The sequence below is a fragment of the Doryrhamphus excisus genome, linkage group LG14 (assembly GCF_037039965.1).
Source record: "Doryrhamphus excisus strain RoL-2023G ecotype Guam linkage group LG14, RoL_Dexc_Guam_v1.1, whole genome shotgun sequence".
In the NCBI taxonomy this organism is placed as follows: domain Eukaryota; kingdom Metazoa; phylum Chordata; class Actinopteri; order Syngnathiformes; family Syngnathidae; genus Doryrhamphus; species Doryrhamphus excisus.
Window position 1 is genome coordinate 11211918 of NC_136370.1, and position 19753 is coordinate 11231670.

The 19753-nt window shown below is 40.9% G+C and overlaps 1 protein-coding gene across 2 annotated transcripts in view; it reads right to left on the reverse strand.

The window, feature by feature from the left end:
• The window catches only part of daam2 (dishevelled associated activator of morphogenesis 2), a 74085-nt gene extending 56061 nt beyond the window's left edge, over nt 1-18024 (reverse strand). The window contains exons 1-2 of one of the 2 annotated variants that reach the window (XM_058091422.2): nt 17857-18019; nt 401-437 (exon numbers count right to left, since the gene is read on the reverse strand). The gene's annotated coding sequence lies outside the window, so the exon portion shown is untranslated. Of the gene's footprint in view, nt 1-400; nt 438-17856 lie in introns of both variants that reach the window. The other variant, XM_058091419.2, reaches the window with a different exon arrangement.
• Between the last annotated feature and the right edge of the window lie 1729 nt (nt 18025-19753).

Genomic DNA, 19753 nt, shown 5'->3' on the forward strand with positions numbered 1-19753 from the left:
GTGCTTTCACAACAACATTGATGCAGGATGGTTCCAATTTGTGGTTTTATTGTAGTTTTTTTTACACGGTGTTGGCTGAATAACCACTTAGATTTTCTATATCGCTTATCCTCATTAGGGTCACAGGTGAGCTGGAGCCTATGCCAGCTCCCAGCCTCCTTTTGTATGTCAATCTGGGATAAGTAGCTGCTCCTGCCATGGCAATTTAGATGTCTGCAGTAGTCTATTTCCAGTTAAAAAGGACAGTGCAATGTGGTGCATGAATACAATGACTCTAAACATCTGTAGCAGTAGAGTGTAGTACAGTAGGTACAGTACTGAGTGTGTACAGTGTGGCTATTACTCACAATGACCGGCTGAGTTTACAAGTATCAATATCAAGATCAAGTATCTCACTCACCCACTTGAAACAGACTATGCTGAGAGATGGATCGCTCCTGCGTCGCGTCACATGGAATAAAAAACAAGGGTTTCAGCAAAACAAGAGATGCCGTTTTTAAATATCCATCAGGAAGCCACCCATTATCTTGGAGTTTATGATTTTAGTAATTTGGTGCCAGATTTCCAAAACATTGCTGGATATTATAATGTATTTTAGCTGAGGCTGCTGTGTTACGTCCGCTTTCCTGCTCTGAACTTGTGAGCGGAGATCTGGGTTTCAGCTGACAGAACTGAGAGCAAGTTGTTTGCATTGTCCCGACTCCCTTCTCTCTCTCCCACCCCCTTTCCATCATCCAGTCTCACCACACGTGTTTGAATCATTCCCCAATTCATGGAATCCTGTCCCCATTACAACAACCATATAAAGATTAATACGGTATTGCCATGAATTTGTACTATGTCCATTTTACAAAATGCGGCTCTGTATTTTACCCATTCAAGTAGTGAACACAGAAAGCACACACTTTACACATGGGGTGTGGGGGGTGTAATTATTTCCACCTCCAATACCATAGATGGCACTATGCCTCCTTTTACACCAGTGTTTTGCTTTTTTTCCCCCCATTTGTGCTATTACGCCACTGACTTTCCCCAAGAAACAGGAAAAACAACCCAGTTAGCCAATTTGATGCACACTATGATCCCATAAAGCCACACTTCCGTCAAGATAATGGATATATATCGATTTATCAAACCATTAAAAAAACAGGTTGATGAATTGACATAAGTGTATGCGCATCCGCTCCATCTTTCTGTGGTGTACAGGTTGGGAGACAAGAGGGTTCACTCTGCATGTGTCTGTGCTAATTGGCTCTATATAAAATGAACACAAAAGAGAGTGAGCATCCTCTCACCTATTAAGTCTTATCGTAGAGGCGGGGGCTACATGAGTACTAGCAGTTAGCACAAGAAGCGGTGAAGTCTTATATACGTCAATAATTAATAGCACATTTATCAGCCAGCAAAAGAGCAAAACAACACTTTATAGTCATTGCAAATGTCATATTTACAATCCAGAATACATACTGAGCTTGCAACCTTCTTGCACAAGAACGGTGAAGTTTGAGGAAGTCGAACTCACATGTCGATATCAACATTAACAGCTAAACCGGTACGATACGATTACACAGATCATTAATGGTTGATTCCGTCGTTCAGTCGATTGCGGTTCAAGCTTCGCAACTTCACTCTATCATGTTTTTTTTTTAATATACTGTATATAAATTATACATTTTGTGGTTGAATATGGTTTATTATTAGTCAAAAATGTGCATATTGAAGAAAATGTTATTATATTATTGCCTACATTGTCAATCATAAAAATGGCTGAATTAATTAAAATACATGCATAAGCCATTAAGATGTATTGAAATTGTGAATGTAGAATTCTCCATTGGCCACTAGGTGTCAGTAATTGTCCGGCGAGCAACAGACTTCACAAAAAAAACATTTGGCATTGGTTATATCAAACCCGCATCTCTGGATCTATATGTGGACTCATCAGCCTACTTGTGTCTCACGTCGCAAGTGTGTCTCAGTTTACGTTCTTTGAGACACCCCCCCGGCGGTAAGCTAACCACGAATACATCCCAGAAAAGGGACATCTAAGAAGAAAATAGAGTTTAATTCTGCATGGACAGATGCCATTGTCTTCTTTGCAACAATGCTGGCTTACCCGTATGCTTGATATGTGCCAGGAAATCAGCAAACAACAAAAAAACATTAACAACAAGTACTTGGCATTAACAGTGTAAGTCATAGTGGCTGTGTGCAAGTTGTCAGAAGCCAAGAAATAGACAGGAAATGACCCTTTAGGCAGCCTATGGTCTGCCTTACAACCGTACCCTCCACCCATGACATTCCCTTCCTAAGCAACCTGTGGTTTGTGGGGGATATCACACACACACGCTACCCCTTTTCCTGACACAGAATCACAAAAGGCACAAAGGCACACACGCCAAAACAAACACATGTACTTCATTAGGGAAAACCTTTCTGACCCACACAGGAAAAGGAATCCCTCAAGTCCAATCAGACAAAAGGGGTGAGACTCTTGATTGTACAAATTTCTGCTGCTGGCTGCACGCAGCAAGTAAAAGTGATGGGCAGAAGGGTCAGCTGCAGGACATCATCCCAGTGGCGTACTAGTATGTTACTAGGATGATAAGAGGTCACCAAAGGCAAATATTAGTATCTCAAACCATTGCAGTACTGGTCTGTCATTGTCTTGGTATTTTATGTATATTAACAAAGCTGTCAATATCCTGGAGTACCAAGGTCATTTTAAAACCACTAATCATCAGATGTCTCCTGAATTAAGGTGTTCCAGGAACGTCACACTCAACAATACAATAACATTTTTAAAATAGCATTAACCTGGATTCCAAATTGCTATGCTTTGATTTGACATACCATAACTCATCAGTGAACCTGTTCATCTCAATAGACTGAATCTTTATCCAATAATTTAGGTTTAATAAGGTTTGGATTACTTTCCTCGCCTCCTCCAACTTAATGAATTCACCTACTAAAGAAGGGCCAAAGCCCCACCTCTAAATCATGTGCTAAATCCCATTATGGCCTGGTAAATTACATTGGCTTATTAATTACAATGCAGTTGGCCGCCAATGATTATGAGCAACTTTATGGTGGACAGTGTGTAGCTCGCGCTAAGACAAAATTGTCAGTTGGACAATTGCATGTCCGTGTGGTCACTGTGTGTACCAAAGAGATGAGTGCATACTGTGGGCATTGCTGTGGTAAGCTTGAACTGTCCTATGGGTAATTATGTTCAACATGCGTGACTTTTGGGTGCCCTTTTAAATTACATTGCATAGTAAATGTCAAAACCGATCAATCCGTTTCAGAGTATGTCTGCCACTGAGATAAACAACTTTCTTCCTCCAAACACATCAGTAAGCAGTGAGGTGATACATAGCTTCAGACAGCCTGTCAAATCATCTGCCAGGTAGCTGGGTGATGTTTGCTCGGCTAAACTAAGTACCTGGATACACCTGGCAGTACTAGAAGCTTGGAGGAAAAAAGAAACTGTCGCTGCCTCCATGTGGGAATATTCACAATGAGCAAAATGAACCCATCAAAGAGCCAGTATGCCCAATTTATTCCAAAGTCATAGCAACGTAAAAAGGCAACAAAACAAACTCCACCTCAAACATAGAAATAGCACAAAATAATGGACATTGACAGAAATTCAGAGCAAAAGAAATACTGCTCTTTAATACAGTTGACCTTTTCAACTGTATTCAACAGCATTTAAAAAAATGTTGTAAACATTAAGACAGTACAAATTGCCTATGAGATAATACATGTTAATTCCACAATTGCACAAAGTGAAAGATGACATATTGAAGAAAATATCACATTAAGATTTTATGTATAGTATATCTGTGTGGATTTTGCATGTTTTCCCTGTGAGTGCGTGGGTTTTCTCGGAGTACTCCGGTTTCCTCCCACATTCCAAAAACATGTTAGGTTAATTGGCAACACCAAATTGTCCATAGGTATGAATGAGAGTCTGAGCATAACACCTCCAGGCTTTAGCAGTGAAAGGTGGCAAGGGCCTCACCTAAAACCACTGCTGGAGGTAAGTCCAATAATAATGTTGCATGTTCCTTAATGTATTATTGGGGTTTTCTTTCAGCTCTTTGTTTTTTTTTTTAAACCAAGAATTACCCTGGACAGTATACTGCAACCAATCATTTCTTTCAGTTCTGTATGGAGACTAACTGCCTGGAAGGATAAAAACACCACTGCACAAAAACAAATCACTGCAGAAAGCCTTAGCACTGCATATTTGAAGGCAACTTAATTGCAAGTTGGTCATAGATTACAATATAAGAATCTACCTCCCAAAGGCTTACAGAGAAAACACCCATAAAGCTAAATATATTGTAACTGTAGTCATTATGGAGTTTATAGGGAAATTCTTGTTGAAACTACTATGCCTTTATAACTTTCACCGCTCCTGTACAATTTGTATCTACTTACTAGCACTCGCTCTTCGTACATCCAAAACAAATACCTGGTTTTACGCAGTATTAACTCAGTGTAAACAGGCATTTAATCTAGTCATTTGTGCGGGCCGGCTTGGACTGGACTGCTTTTTGGGTGTTTTGCAAAAGTGCTGATGGTATGAATGGCTTTTTTGTTCTTGATGCAGACCGGACAGGGTCAGAGGTCAGCCAACTGCTTGCTACACAGTACCTCCGCTGTCTGCCTGGGTTTGTGCCAGCTAGATTCTGTCATTTACTGACAGTGGTCCAACTTTCCGCAGACTGACTCATGAAAGCTTCATCATGAAAGCCAGCGATATTGTGGCTTGATCTTTGGGCATGAGACCATCAGCGGGAATGAATAGTAAATCCATGGTTTTATTTCATAGTGAGGCTGCCAAAACAGGCAAAAGAATTACACATGTGAGACAACAAATGATGACATCTTTAGATAAAAACTGGTATTTTATTTTAATACATCTTTTCACAGAGTTGCAGGTGTATAAATGTTAAGAGGAAGCCTACACGAGAATCCTAATGGGAAAAAAATGAACTGATGGTAAAACTAAAAGTTTGTGGGCCTTGGTCTGTTTCCAGATGCTTCCATTCAAAAATATGTTTTTCATATTCCACTTGCAAGGATAAGTGGCAACATGGGAACATCTATCTGCAGAGTGGAACTTCAGCTGTACAGCAGCCACTACATTTTAAGGCTGACATTTATCCCCCCGTCGAAGAAAAAAAAAATACCAAACCGCTTTAGGGGACTTAGTGACTGCAAAGTGAACCTCAAAATGTTTTAAGTCCTCCATCTGGGCTTGTCTAGGTGTAAATTGTTCCTTACAAAGCTGGGAATTACGGTTTTACATTCTCCCCAAAGAATTACACATGTCAATGTACGGTTAAGTCCAATCGAAAAGTTTAGTCCAATTCCACACAGCATAGAAAACAGGTAGTCTTACTGCACCGTCATAGCTATGACAGTATCTCTACAGAAACATCTGGGAGTCATCGACATGGCTGAAGTAGGCCCCCTGTGAACAGGTGTGAGTCTGCTCATGACCTTGTGACCTTTTTCATGACCTCTACTCTCTTGTTATGGGCTATGAACTCTTTGAACCTGATGGCACCGTTGAACACAGACCTAGCCGTCTCAACAGCCAAGGTCACGTTACCTGATACTGCGGGGTGAAAGTCATAGGAGTGTGTTTACTAAGTTTGAAGGCTAGAACGGACTAATAACAGAGTCCAGAAGGTCTGAATGTGCTTTAACCAAATGTAACCAATTGCATAGAAATGACGACTGAAAGGGATGAACGAACTTTGGATGTTAATTTTACCTTGAAGGCTTGATTGTTAGAAGATACTAACTACAAAGCAGCCTTTGTATTTTTGCCAAGAGTTCAACATCTTCTTCATCATAATGCTGGCTGACCACAGCTGTATGACATATCTTCGACGACAACCTGACAGGTCAAATACAAAGTCGACATTCAACCCGTCTGAACCAGTCAGGCCCATGTGCCTCGTGTTCCATCAAACCACACAGAGTTTGTGCAGCTGCCTCATATGTGGTGAGGAGGGTCAGACATATTATTCTTCTGATTTACTAGCCCCCAAAGTTTGGGAGCCCTCTGGCACATCCTGTTCCTCAGCATCTTTAGTTACTTTGCAAAATATGGTCACATGGCTCATACTGCTGTCTACTGTTTAACATCTGACCAAGGATGCAATGTGTTAGTAGAGCTAGCAGTGCCCCGATCCAAGGAACAGGAGCAAAGTCAAAGTTTAAAATAAGACAAATCCGCCATGCGTAAGTCCCCTGTGGTGGTACAGAACATGACCAACCCCATTGGGCATCCAAAGCAGCACCACAAAAAACAATGTACGTCTTTGCAGACAACCAATATCATCCAAAACAATCAAGCATTTTCTCACATGTCATGCTACAAAATATGTAATAAAAGTAAGATTTGTGGAGATATTGGATCAGATATCGGTATTGGTTGATAGTCAAGGCAGCAACTTCATATTGGAAGTGAAAAAGTATCTAACGCCGCTTGTTGGAGCCTGACAAGCACTTTCTATTAAGGGTAAAGAATCAAGAGTGTAATTGCATTGGATCTTAATCTTTTCATAGTCACAATCACACATTGTCACAGTTCACAAAAAGGATGGACAATTCTGCCCGACTGCACAGATCGAAACTGCATGAATATCATGGATTAACTTAAATCTGAGCGCTCAGTCTAAAGGGCATCTGTTAAGCCATGTTTCCATCAAGAGACACAGTTCAGCTGAGATCACCGTAGTACATTTAGAACAATAAATCACGATTTGCCGTTTCCACAACAGGCTGTGTAAATGGGATTGTGGCTGCTATGTCAGCTACATAATTATAGAAGTCCAATAAGAAGTGAGCTTTCCTCTTGGCATAGAGATGGGCATGCTATGTATTCATCCCTAACGTAATTAGAAATTGACAATTATTTGTTTCAGTTCTGTCTTGCTCCCTAAATGCTGAGTCACTGCTGTTTTATATGAGATCATGCTACAGAATTAGCATAGCCATTGTTGGGGCAGCAACAACGACATGAGCGAGGGGGCCTATTGGGCGCAAAACCATAGTGTTGATTAAGACCAGCTGAGTCCAGTGCTGCTTCCCGAGGTGTCAGACACTCAGAGCCATGTGCCCCTGAAATCCATCTGGCTTCTTTCAAAGCACAATGGTGCTATGCAGTTGGTCCTTTACTGTTGCTAGAGGGATGCAAACTGTAATTAGGCCTGCCACGATCATCAATAAATCAATTAACTGCAGCACCATAGATAAAAACAAACTCGATCATTTTTCTAGCCTCAAGCATGCATGTTTGGTCTCCTCCTCTCACTCTATCACTCTACCTAACAGGCTGGATGGACAAAAGAGGTCACTCTGTGCATCTGTCTCAACACTTCGGTGCATTGATTCTATAGCGGTATGAACAAAGAGAGTGAACCCTCCTGTCAGTCACGCAGACTCTTTGCCAGCAGCTAGCCAGTCCACTACTGCCAGCTGTGTGTGTTGTGTGCTACTACATTATGTAGTAATAATAATACTAATAAGCACCTCTCTACTGTTTTGTAAGTGCAGATGCTGTACAAACATTGAGTGGCCGAACGACTGAACCATATAATCATATAGCAATTAGCATATAGCAATCAACATCGTATGTGAGTGTGACAATACAAGTTGAATATTGTATTCCTTAAAAGGGAGGAAACTAGGGGAAAAATGGCCACGGTAATCTGGAGTAATCACATCTGCTTTGGCAGCATAAAATCAACACACACATTGTTCCAATTACATGCATTTAAAATTAAATGTTCAGGTTGGGCCTCCAATTGTTGTCCCGTTGCACGATGGAACAAAAATGTGGGTCAAACACTCCACGAGACACTTTAACACCCCCCCCCCCGCATCTTAACTTCCTTCCCCGAACAATATGTCTGACACTTTTTCCCCTTTGTGAGACAATAAGGCTAAAGCGAGACTTGGCATAATTATGATCATGAAAGCAGAAACATTGCCCCCATGCTTCAAAACATTTTAGATGAGGGAGAGTGGTGTTTTAATATAACATATACCATAGATGCCTCTCTCTGCCATTTGTTATTGTTATGAATTTACAAGGGTGTATTTTATCACCTGATGAAGCTGCATTATTTTCTGCAACAAGGGTGCAACCTGTCTATTACTTCTGATCCACCCCCACCGCTTGCATGAAATCAAATAGATCTGTCCAAGGGCACAGATCCATTCCCGGCCCCCCCTCCCTGACACTATGCTGACACACTCATCCGTTTCGGCTCTCTCCAACAATCCAAATATCTTTCAGTCTGCTCATGCAACATGGCACCACTAATCCCTGCAGCTGTCAGACAATGTGAAGGTATAGTGTAGGGGCAGGCTTTCAACAAAAGTCATTTTTTAGATGCCTCGCTGCTTGAGGAAACAGTTTAGGTTCAAATACAGTATGGAATGGGCAGTCCTACAGTCCGAAGGAGACCCAAATAAATCCACCTCCGGTAGAATCCATGCATGAGTCAACTGGTTTGGCACACAGAGCAGTGCCCCATGGTTTTGTTATTGCTCATTCTCATCCCATTGTCGGCATATTGAGAGCACAGAGCCTGTAGCTTAGTAAGAACATTCTAAATTGAACAGTATCATCTGAACTGCACCACACATAATTCTATTTATCTTTGTTTAAACTCAGTCCTTCCTTATAAATACAATGCACAGCGGTTCAAAAACTCTGTGGTCTACCCAGTTGCAAGACATGGTTAAGTCATTTGTTTATCCCCACACTTCCTGAATGATGATAAGAGATTATTTCCTGGTTTATATGAAAGAAATCTAATTGGCTTCTGTATAATGCTGAGGAGGGAAAAAAAGGTCTGGTGTTTTCCTGCTTTATATGATTGAAATAAATCTAATTGGCTTTTGTATGACGCAGACGAGGAAAAAAAAGGGGTGGTGTTCCAATCTGAGTAACTATGGAAACCTTGCCAAAGGTCATCTGATGTGCACATGTGAAATCTAACATGAGAGAGGGAATGTGTGTACATACATCAGAGGAGAATGACAGGATTCCCTTTCTCCTCCGCTTCTGCTTGAAACATGACTTAAAATTTATGTCTTAACCTTTTACTTGTGGCTGACAGAAAACGGAAGGTGATCTAGATGATAGAGAGATAAAAAAAGGTGAAAGTAAAACAGCTCAAGGCTTTGTTGAGGGTGAATGCATAAAACAGAAGAATATAAGTCAAAGCCATACAGTGCTAAGGAATGATGGAGAACACCACCAGAAGCTAAAACTGAGAAATGGGTTGTTTATGCTCTACAAATAAACACCTTGCCTCTCAACAGTCCATATGAAGTAAACCTGTGTGAGATCAATCTGTCTCTCCATAGAAATGAAAGCAAAAGACCCCATTTTAGCAAGGCTCTCCCGAGACAGGCTCCTATTCATGCAGCCTCTGAATGCTTTAGCTGTTTCCAACCACACGGTCCTTCATGTGGCAAAAAGGAGTTGTTGAAAAAAAACATACCAGTGATAAAAGATCTATGGCTTTGGTCCAGAGTTTGGATCCATGGTCATCTGTTTTGTTACTCGATATCCAGAAGACAGACCCGTTTGTCATCATTTTTGGATCCCCACCTGGGTTCACTCATCCATCTCATTGCTCAAACAATGAGATGACAGTTAACTCAAATGACGCATTTGATTTTGGGAGAGTGCCAGTGGGAGACAGTAAAAGTGCCAGTCATTCTACTGAAATGCTTTGAACTCCATCATCAAGTCATTACATGATTTGAAAGAAATGCATTAGAAGATAAGGACACTATATAGAATAGAATGACAATAAGTCTAATCCAGATAATCATATGTTTATTGGTCAACCAAGAGAACTGCACATTTTACAGGAATCCCATAGGAACGGCACGTGTGAAAAGGGAGGCAAGTCTATACAAATAACAAAAGAATCCATTGACTGGAAAACTAGAATTCAACATCTAAATATAGCCACCCACAAGCTTAGTTTAATGAGGCAATTCCAGCAGTCATATACACCACAGGGAACACGAGTCTCATTAAGAAAGCTGCAAACCTATTTTACCTTAGGTTTCAATATCCAACTTTGGAGCCAAGACTCACTCTGCAGCAATAGCTAAAATAAACCCACAACAGTCTGGCACAATCTGGAACTGTGTGTTACATCAACACTCACGTCTGCATCTTAGTCCCCATCTTAAATGATTCATTGGAAGGGAGTGTTTTTTTTTTTTTGTTTGTGCAAAGAAGTTTTATCACATTGCTGAAAAGTCTGTGGAATCTCCTCCTGAAATGATAAACTATATTTTGGAGTAAAAGGGAAATGGGATTGGCCTCGAAATAACAACTCAGCCACCTCTGCTCCCACTAGGGGTTGCTGGGAGAAGAGCCCTTGAGCAGTGATTGGGCTCAGCCTCTGTGAGCCAGAGGGGCCTCAAGGGAAAAGACAGACCAGAGAGCGGGTGACTCTCACGAATGTCAGAAACTTTTCCCACAATCAAACACACAAACGGATTCACGCAGGGCAGCAAAAGGGACCAAGGAGAAGGAAAGGAAGGGAGGGGGGAAATGAGGAAGATGTGACAGTTACAATAACATGGGTCAAAAGGGTTCATGCTTGGCCAGATTGCTTGTGAGGAGGCCCCCCCTTGGGAACACTGTATACTAATGCTGCCTAATGTTTTTAGTCGTTTGCAGCAATATGTATGTACAGTATATGTGGATGGATGGATGGATGGATAGACAGAAAGACAGATAGATAGGTAGATCTCAACAAATTAAAAAGAGAAAGCCCTAAGGTTTACTGTTGAGTTGTAATTATGAAGGGGGGGTCTTACACCAGACACTCATCCTCCTTTCTCTATTTTGACTGATGTTATTCTATAGAGATTACATCTTGAGAAAAAATGTGTGATATGCATACTTCCATTCCAGTGGGTCAGCGAAAGTCTTCAAACTTCCTTATATAGAAGAACCCCCCCCCATGTTGGACATTATAAATAAGAAGCAGGAATGCAGAAAGACAAGAAATAAACATCCCAGCTGCTCTGTTATCTTTACCCAGCTGTGCAGTTGCGAGGCCAATCCTTCAGGATGATGTCACACAGGCACACAGTGTTAGTGATAAAAAAAGGGGGTCCTACAATTTGACAAGCAGTGACCCCACTAAATGTGGACTGTAAATTCTAGGTCACTAGCTATCTCAAGCACCAAATGATATGAATGCTGAATGGCACAGATCTAAAAGTAACAGTAGCTTAACTGTAACTAATGGACTTCATTATTCAGGAAGGTCCACCTGCAAGTGGGAAACCAGGCTTTAACAAGTTTGGGGCAAATTAACTTTTAAATATAGACAAAAGCATCAAATAAGAATTTTCCGGGGCATAAAATCTATAGTAGGGAACCTGTTGGCAAGAGAGGACTGTCAAGGTTGATGCTATGGAGGTTTGATAAATGGTTCCATATGAGCGCCACATCCCAAGTGAAAGAACCGCTTTGTGCTCAGTGAAGTAGCACACGCACGTCTTAAATTAAACACCCCCCGTTACTCCTCACTCAATCCGTCCCCTTCTTTCTACTGACAAAACCAATGTGGTGCTTTTTCTTTAGCATAGTGTAATATTAGCTCAGAATAAGGGGGAATCGGGCAGACGGTTTGGATGTCCTGGTCTCAACCTTCCTTCTGCAGCCTATTGATGGAACCTAATTGCCTGTGACTCCATGGAGACGTCAGTAATATAAACAACAAGGATAGACCAAGTTAAAAAGTGTTAAGGCAGGGGTCTCAAACTCGCAGCCCGCGGGCCGCATTTGGCCCCCGAGACGCTAGTTTGAGGCCCCCACCTTGATACCAAAGTTTAATGTTGAAATGACAGCTTAAAGCTGTGTGCACACCGGACACAATTAACATGATTTTGCCCCGCCCATACTGTTACCCTACACTGTTACCCCGCCCTGTTTTGCTTTGGATTAGCAATGAAGCTAAAGGCTTATGACGCTGGGTACAAATAAATGCAGGAAATGATTTGGAATAAAACGGAAAATACACATCAAGATAAAGCATCTCATCAAACATGTTGTTAAAGTTACGACGCTGCTCCCAGATGGAACTGAGTACGATGCTAACTTGCTAATTGGGTCAAATTATTAAGTTTCATTAATGTTCATGTTAAAGGTTAAATAACTGTAGATTTGAATCTGAAAAAATAATTTCTCTACCAACTGTATGTGGTTTCTTACTTGCTGTTTTATTATTATTTTACTTATTTATTACTGATTGATTGATTTATTGTCTTTATTCGTAATTTGTTTATTTTTTTTATCTTATTTTGTGTATAGAAAAATAAAAATTAAGATATTTGAGAACAGTGGAATGTTTTATCAGATATTTTGGTGTGGAAAACCGGAACCAAAGTACTGAAAAAGTGTAGGGTATAGCAGAAGCAAAAGCATTGAAGATAGTTTTTTTTATTGATTTTTTTCCAGTTTTTAATAAATGCATTTTGGGGTTTTTTTTTGAAAACCTGATGCGGCCCGGCTTCACCCAGAACCTAGCTCCGGTGGCCCCCAGGTAAATTGAGTTTGAGACCGCTTTGTTAAGGGTTATGTGAACTGAAGCTGCACAAGGAAAGGCAAGCAGATGGGAGAGTGTTGTCACAGTGCCAGATAGGGCACAGAAGCAGCTGCATTGGAGGCAGTCACGCATATGTCTCCTCCCAATTTATTTACATTGTAAAGTTTTATACTGAATCCCAGCTTGTTTTTGAGATGATACAATAAATTGTTCATGTTCCTACCTTTTCCAGTCACCATTGTTTTGCAAAATCGAAACCAAATCAATTCAGTACTATAGAGGTGCCTCCGCATTTAGCAACAATTTCTTCGTCTATAGTCTCTGCTTCTCCTCTGCCTTCAGTCATGCTATTTTTTTTGTCTTTGGTTGTTTTCTGCTCTGGAACATTGTGGTAGGCTATACATGAGATGGGAGGAAAAACATGTCATCAATCTGCTTTTTTCGGTTTTATCACATACACCAGTATAAGTTATTATTATTATTATTATTATTATCACCCAACTTTAATAGTCATAAAAACACCAATGAAAGAGTAATGTGCTGACGGATACCTAAAGAGTTTTCTGCTTTTACGACACTCTGAAGCCGTGAACGTGACATGACTCATGACTGTGTCAAGGCATGGGTGCGGGCCAAGGAAGACGGCTGCATGCAGGGAAGACAGTTGAATTTGCTGCTCTTGTTTTGGCGTGCTTCCACCGACAGTAGCTTGTTTTACTGTCACTGTCAAGTCAGGAGAAATCATGGTGAAACCAAGACCTAAATTGCCTCTAATTCATACCAGAGGTGGAAACATGCAAGTCTAATCACAGAGTCCAAGCAGTACACTACTGTTTCAAGGAATAGAGCAGTGACCCTTATGTGCAGAAGTGTAACTTAGAATGAAACACCATAAATGACAAAGAACAGAACACAAGGTGTCTGGTCTATGATTGAGTAGCTGTGATAGATGAAGACTTGAATTGACCACATAGCCTGGAACTCTCTTCTACAGGAAGAGCACAGGAGAGCACCCAATGGAACTGAGAGGACATTAACCTGTAAAGACAGATTGAGGGGCAGGAAACAAGAGAAGAATAAGTGATGGAAGAGGTTTCCTGCAATGTTTTGTTACGGACTACAACGCAAAAGGACATACGACCCATGTTAAGATGATTTAACCTCACAGCTGGTTAAGCCACATGCTCATCTCATGCCAAGAGTCTTCACTGTATCGGACATTCCTGCCATGCAGCACTTCCTCTCCAACTCAGGTGTGTTCCAGCAGACAACAGCCACACTGTCTAGAAGAATCAGACCAGAACCTGTTCCAGCCACCCATCAACAAGCCCTGCACACTGATCCCTTTTGGTCAGGACTATGCCTAAAAAAAGATGATAATGTTCAGTTATTTTTTTAATTAGTTATATTAAGGCAGTCTGTCATATGTATTAATTCAAGTTAGCATGTCATATATAGATTTTTAGTGCTCCTACACACTATGCTTCATGTAGCCAGAAATATGGTTGCCTCGTACTACAATAATAAAGCTGTGGACAAACCAGTTTCCAGTGTTTTTTTGTTGCATGGACTCATAAATCTTAAGTGAGGGCATTAGGGCGGGTCAGGATTGGACAAAAGGTCATAAACACCACCTCCGACTAAGGACTAGGAGGAGAGGGCTTTAGGGGGCATTGAAGGGGATCACTTTTAACAGACACAACATGCGGTGTCTGGAATAGGATTATGCCCCAACAACTAATTACTCCCAGACTTCTTTCTTCACCCAGTGCCAGAATTTCTGCAATAAGCATGCAAGCCGCCTGCCTCGCCACCACAAACAGCGAGAGCAGACCAAATCAATGATTAGCAGGAGATCATATGCATGTATTGTAAATTCCAGTAAATCTCTATATTATGCTAGAATCTGTAGCATACAGTAAAAGTGAGTTTACCTAAATCATTGCACTGTCCACTGGTTCCAGAAATTAATGATGATAATACATTTTAACAGAATGTGTTCACATATTTTGACCATAATACCCTCCACTGCCAAGCTTAATTCCAGCCTTTTCAAAGCTGCAGTCTCAAGTAGAGGCCCTTGTGGGTGGTCAAAAATGTAAAGCTTTTTGTATTTGGCCATCATAGAAGCCCTGTAAATCGCTGCTCAATTTCCACCAAGTGGTAGAGTCCAGTCTTATTGATACACAGTTTTTTTGTGTTTACATTGCCAATTAAACTATACTGTATCTACAACCTAATTGGAACTGGAAAAAAACAAACAGCACAAAATTTACGTTTCTGTCAATGTACAGCAATGCTCCATGTCACATGTTATGTCCTTTGTTTAGTTCATTGATGTGTTGCTGTATATGGTGACTTGCTGCTATGTGCTACTCACAGTGATGCAGCTTTCACTATCGAGCTCATGCAAGAAACACGCAAACAGCCTGTTAAGCATGTATTGCGTTGGCCGCATTTACCACATATTTGGCTCCCTTCCTTTACATTTACAATACGACGGCATCGGACACACTGCAGTTGATGGTGCATCATCATTCATTCTTTTTCTACCGCTTATCCTCACAAGGGTCGCGAGGGGTGCTGGAGCCTATCCCAGCTGTCTTCAGGCGAGAGGCGGGGTACACCCTGGACTGGTCGCCAACCAATCACAGGGCACATACGTATAGACAAACAACCATTCACACTCACATTCATACCTATGGACAATTTGGAGTCGCCAATTAACCTAGCATGTTTTTGGAATGTGGGAGGAAACCAGAGTACCCGGAGAAAACCTCCACACAGAGATGGCCGACGGTGGAATTGAACTCGGGTCTCCAAGTTCCACTAACCACTCACACGCCGTGCAGCCCTGGTGCATCATCAGATCATCAGTAATAGGAAGACCTCTTGAACACTACATTGTGAATGTCCTCCATTGTTGCCTTTTTTGGTGAATTAATTGGTGGATTAGACTGTGCCATGCTAATCTGAACCCAAGGTTTAAGTGCAAACCTCATCAGGGTATGGTATTACATGAGCACACCCTGTCATGCTAAATTGAATTAGACCATCTGATAAAAAGTTGGCTCAACAATGGCCCTGCACCCACATTCCCTCCTAAGAGTGCCCTGTTAACATACTGTATGCCACCGCTTTGAGCTGAGGAAGTCTACCCTCACAAATGTGCACATGACCAAAAATTTTCTACACTGTATCCTCCTCAGTTGGCAAAGGTACAGCCAGAAGCAGCCTACATCAGCCAAAAAGCTTTGTTACTCTTGGATCAGAACTATTTTTCTTTCCTCCCTCCCTTCGGAAACGCACAGGTAGCTGGAAGAGTATTGCTCTCTCTAATCAAAACATTGGATGTAAAAATACTCCAGCCAAACCGATACAACAGCTGCTCCAGTCAAACTAGAGGGTGAACCCCCTATTTCATATGTACAATTTTACATGTTTCAAGCGTCAGATACATGGACTGTGTTGTGCAGCATGTAACAAGCAACAACAGAAGGCTTTTGCATGAGATGACCCTTCATTGACACCCATTAACACAAGCCTGTGGGGATCAGTGAGTCTGCTATCAACACAAACGAAGCACAGTGTTTAAAAAAAAATCAGCAGCATTGCATCAAATCAAACTTTATTTATAAAATGAACTTTTCATAAATATAAAATGCAACCAAATGGGCTTCCCAGAGTTAAAAACAATTCCCAAATAACCCCCTGCCCTATAACCACACACATTTACACATAAAATTAAACTACGGAATAAAAATATTAAAATACAGCTGAGCACAAAAGACTCAGGCTAGGAAACACTATCACAGGATCCCATCAGACTACACCCACAAGGGTACAGACATGGGACCCAAGCAGCCATGGCCGCTCCATCCATCTATTTTCTATGCTACTTAATCCTCAGTAGGGTCGCGGGGGTATGCTGGAGTCTATCCAAGCTGTACCCCGAGAGGCGGGATACACCCTGGATTGGTCGCCACCCAATCACAGGGCACATATAGACAAACAACCATTCACATTCATACCTATGGACAATTTGGAGTCGCAAATTAACCTAGCATGTTTTTGGAATGTGGGAGGAAACCGGAGTACCATAGAATAAAATATAATGAATAAAATAATTGAAATAATTGCAAAAAGTGTGAAAATAATAATAACCTAAATGTAATTTGTCTCATAATGCTTTCCAACACAGGCAACACAGTCTTCGACGTTGGTGGAATGTGGCAGATGCTAAGTGTAAAGCTGTGTGTGTGTGTGTGTGTGTGTGTGTAAGGAGGAAGAGGAGGAGGGGACAACTGTGTGCTTGGCATGGTGCAATGCTTGTAAAGCCTGGTCATCTGAGCAATAGGACATAATGCCGTATCACCGCCAGATGTTCAGTCAGATTAAAGAGCTCGATGCCTTCCCATCCTCTTTGACTTACAGTTTGAGCTTTGAGAGCTGTGGATGTTCCCAAGCAGGAAGACATCCGCTATCGTTATCATAAATGCAGCATATTATTTTTGGAACCATAGAAACTAAGCAACTCTGACATCTATTTTTCAGAGCAATCTAAGATAAATCCTGATAATCAGTGAAGACATAAAAGTACACCTGCACAAGCTAATGATATTCAATATGGGAGCTGTATCACACATTTCCATCCATCCATTTTCTACTTTTTATCCAAATATTGCAAGTAATATTAGACAATTTTACTCAAATTTCTGAAGATGTGCTCATTCTGACATAGATGATGGTACCGTTAAGGAGGGGAAACATCGCCCTCTATGGGTACTACAGGGAACAGTCCGACTATTCGTCAGTATAATATTGAGGTCATATACATTGCGCATCATGTAAAAGCAGCCGGTTGGAGAAATCTACGATGCAATGTTCATCAATAAAAATAATTTAAAAAAAAACAAGGTAATGCAAGTCGGAACGTAACGAACAAGCGACGCTATGGTAACGTTAACGTCCTTTCACTTCAAAGCTTCAGACAGCACTCGTTACCACACGACAATGACGTTGATCGGGTTACAAAATGCAGAAAGCGTGACAAAACGAAGCGTTCCTTGTTATAAACGCCACCAAAGGTGTGCCACCTGCACGCCGATAGCAGCCTTGCTACCTCCCGACTGATGAGGGCAAAGCCAAAGGGGGGTGTGAACACCGCCGCAAGCCAAGCACCTCACGCTGGATCTCAGCCTAAAATAATAAGAAAAAAATGTTTTCTTACCGTCTCGGCTGTTACTGAGAAACCACTTTGTGTGTGAAGATAATAATCCCTTGTTGTTGTCAACGGATAAATGTGCTGTGGGAGAGCGTCGGCGATGTTCTGCGTGGACTGAGCTTCTCATTCAGCTGATAGTGAACTATGGAGGGACTGTCAGTCAGTCAACACACGAGCACCACGCCTCCCCTTCTTAAAGCCACCGCACTGTGCGCATGCGCGCGATATGTTATACGCATGAATGAGTGTCAAGCATTGATACTAATGTTATTTTGCATGAAAACATTTTCATAGTTTATTCATGGTAATTTATAATGACATTGATTGAAGTGAATTGTTCTATACCATTTCAAACGAGAGGCAGAGTATATATGGACATTTCACCAAACTGTAATGAACAACACAACCTTTTTTTTCCTTTATTTGGGCAAATATATGAAACATTACAGTGCATTTCTTACATCAATCAAAATATAACTTTCCATTATTTACATTTACATTATTTACATTTGTAAGCTTATAAATGCCTACCCCTTTTTGCAAGATACAATCATGTTCATGCCACTGTCTTGTTTTCCCCTGTTATTATTATTATAATATTATTATTATTATCATTATCATTATTGTTATAATCTTTATCATTATTACCATCATTATAATCATCATTAATATTACCATTTTCATCATTATAGTTAACAATTTTTTATTTTTTATTTTTAATTATTTAATTTTACAGACTTCATTGCTTCTTATAGACTGCTGTATCATTTCATCTGTTATTTTCTGAAACCCGCAGTTTTTGTGTGTCAATTTATTAGCCCACTTTTTTGTGACATTTACTTATTTTCTAGATTGCATGTGTCTAATCTTGTGCATTAAAAAACAAGAACTTGAGACTGTGTCTGGACAGGTGACCAACCCAAACATCAGTATCTTCTTGTGAAACCCTACCTGAGATTTTTAGACGTGTTTATTAGTTTGTGTGTGTCTAGTCTTGTGCATTAAGAAGCAAGGTTTTGGGTCTGTGCTCTGTGATGATGATGAGGTCTTGTCCCCATTTGGTCCGGTCTTGTTGATAACTGGACTGCATTCACAATTCATCAAATGAACCGTTCTTGCAGAGCATACGGACTAGAGTCCGTTTTAACCTGACCAAACATGACGTGTGAATGCACCCTGAGAGATGAGTCTCCCTCTGCCCAAGTGTGAACTATAACCTAAACACAGGATATAATGTCACAATGTGAGTGAAACCTGGCCATATGCCAGATTGTTTTCTACTTGCCAGCTTTGTGGTATTTCTGCAGGTATTTCCTGTTGCCTACTCCTGATTCTTACTGCCAACTATTCTTTTTTTTGATACTGCGTCTTTATTTTACTAGTCCAGTCCGCGGTGACCGACTGTCTCTGGCGTCCTTTGTTTGTACTTTGGTTTTTCCACCACCAGAATACCTTTTTTATGCAGACAACTCTTTGACTTTGCTTTGGGGTCCCCAACTTCTAGTACACATACTAGCCCTGCCATAACACCTGGAACATGTCACCTTATTTTGGATGTGTGACATTTGAGTACCAAATTACGAGTGTAGACACACCCATAGACAAATGACTATAGACACATAAAGTATTGCGCCGTATGTTGTGATGCATTAACCCATGGTGCATTCCCAATTTTTTTTAATGTAGTGTTGCAGTATATATTTTTCTTCAGCAATGTGCCCGCATTATTTCTTCTAGTTGTGACTGGAACCCCTCATCAACTCAGTTACCATAGCATATTTACACATAAAAAAGAGTTTGCAGATTATAAAGTCTTGAAGCCCCTTGTTTTCTAAACATTTAATCCTCTGAAAAATTGAGAAACTGAGTGACTGCCTGTGTTGCGATCTCCTCACAGTTCATA